At 40.3% G+C, this 2,057-nt stretch overlaps 1 long non-coding RNA gene across 1 annotated transcript in view; it reads left to right on the top strand.

Moving 5' to 3' along the window:
* The first annotated feature begins 508 nt into the window (after positions 1–508).
* Positions 509–2,057, top strand: part of LOC116091018 — a 14,784-nt gene continuing 13,235 nt past the window's right edge. The window contains exon 1 of the long non-coding RNA XR_004118893.1: positions 509–537. This is a non-coding gene — a long non-coding RNA (uncharacterized LOC116091018). The remainder of the gene's footprint in view (positions 538–2,057) is intronic.

A 2,057-nucleotide genomic window follows, 5' to 3' on the forward strand; every position in this document is an offset into this window, starting at 1 on the left:
TTTCCCAATACAAAGGTTAAGAAAATAAGGGAAGCATTATTTGTGTTCAAGGATGTGGTGACACTGTTAGTTTGGAGCAGCACTTCAGACATTTGTATAAAACATCTTCACTGGTATATATCAAGGTCTCTGAGTATGCATAGACTTACACAGATGTACAGTTTATTTGTCATCTGTGAATACTCAGGAATCACCACTGTTACATAAAACTGGTATATTTTAACTTACAGTGTTTAAGTAGACAAAAGTTCAGTGGTGGTTTGAATAGTCATGGCCCTCATAAACTCATGTGTTTGAATGATTGGCTTGTAGGGAGTGGAACTAGGAGGAGTTATGGGCTTGGAGTAGGTGTGTAGCCTTGCTGGAGGAAGTGTGTCACTGTGGGGAAGGGCTGTGAGGTCTCAGAAGCTCAAGTCAGTCTCTTCCTGTTGCCTGTAGATCAAGATGGTAGAACTCTCAGCTCCTTCTCCACCACCACATCTGCCTGCATGCCACCATGTTTCCTGCCATGAAGATAGTGGACCAAATCTCTGACCTGTAAGCCAGCCCCAATTAAATGTTTTCCCTTACGTTAGTTGCAGGGGTCATAATGTCTCTTCACAGCAGTAAAACCCTAACTCAGACAAGTTCCTTCAGAATTATTGACTTGGAAATATTTTAACTCACCCATTCGGTCTCTGTTTTCTCTCCTTTCAGTAACTGGTCCTGTTTAGAAATAAATTAGCAGATTCATTGAAATGTAAATTATATTTTATTTCTGCCTAGTTTGGGGGAGTTTTGTTGTTTACCCATTTCTTTATTTTGTTTTTGTCTTATTTTCTCTTCTCGGTTTGATGGTTTTTGGGGGTTGGGGGAAAGCCTGACTGTGTTGTCAGGCTAAACTTTAACACAGAATCCTCCCGCCTCTGCATTCCAAGCACTGGGCTGAAAGCTACATGACACCATGCCTAGTTTACATTTAAATTCTAACTGACTATTGTTTAGCTGTTTGCTTGGGTCTCCTGTTCAACAACAGCAGTTCTAGAATGTTCCTTAGTATTCTGAATTTGTTTATTAGACTTCCCCATTAAAGTACTCAGAGCTACACTCTATAAGTGAAGTGAGTTTGGGTCAGTTTTAGTATGTATAAACGTCTAGTGTTATAATTCCATTTTCAAATATTCTGTAAGCATACTATTAAAAAAATAGACTGCCAAAACACAGACGGGATGGAAAGGTGCAATTACCCAGCCAAGGGTGTTAGGGGCTGTCTCTGATCAGTTACACTGATGAAGATGTCTGGAGAGCTTATTGCCTCTAATTTTTCACAGCATCCCCTCCCAACCCCCCATCTGTAGGTGTGAGCAGATCTTTAAGGGAGTTTGACATTTAGCTTTAGAATAAAAACACTTTGGGGGCTCTTCTTAACAACCACAGCAAGTTTTTGTAGGTGATTTAGCAAATGTCAAAACTTTTCTTCTAACGATAGACTTGATTTATACAGCCAAGGTGGTATTTGCATCATCCAGATGCATCATAACTTAAGTGGCTTTCCCAGCATGGAAGCCCCATTACTGCTCACCTTCAAATGCCCTCTATCCCAGGAGGATGACCTGGAACTGCTCCCCTTTCTCTTCACATTTCCACAATACTTGATCTCTAACCGGTTCTGAAGTCTCTCTTCTTCCATCAGTCATGAAGTCAATGGATATGTGTTGGCTTTCTTTTCCTTTCTCATTTCTTCTTACCACACAATCAAAGCTCACTTATTTTCATAATTATATATTTGTTTGTTATTCAATGATAAAAGCAAAATAAGCTAATTAAGCTCTTTTCCAGTAAAATAGGACATTTGTTATATGGCCACGGCATTGCAGACCTAGCTTAGAGTGGTGAGGAGAGGTGTCTCAGCCACCTATCATGGAGCATTCAACTTAGTGGTAAAGCCAAGAAAGACCATTCCCCAAAACAAGGTATAAGGAGAGAGCGAACTTCCCAGATAGTTGTCCTTTGACTTAGAAATACACTTTATGGCATGGGTCTCTCTCTCTCTCTCTCTCTCTCTCTCTCTCTCTCTC

Source organism: Mastomys coucha, unplaced genomic scaffold, assembly GCF_008632895.1.
Source record: "Mastomys coucha isolate ucsf_1 unplaced genomic scaffold, UCSF_Mcou_1 pScaffold15, whole genome shotgun sequence".
Classification (NCBI taxonomy): Eukaryota; Metazoa; Chordata; class Mammalia; order Rodentia; family Muridae; genus Mastomys; species Mastomys coucha.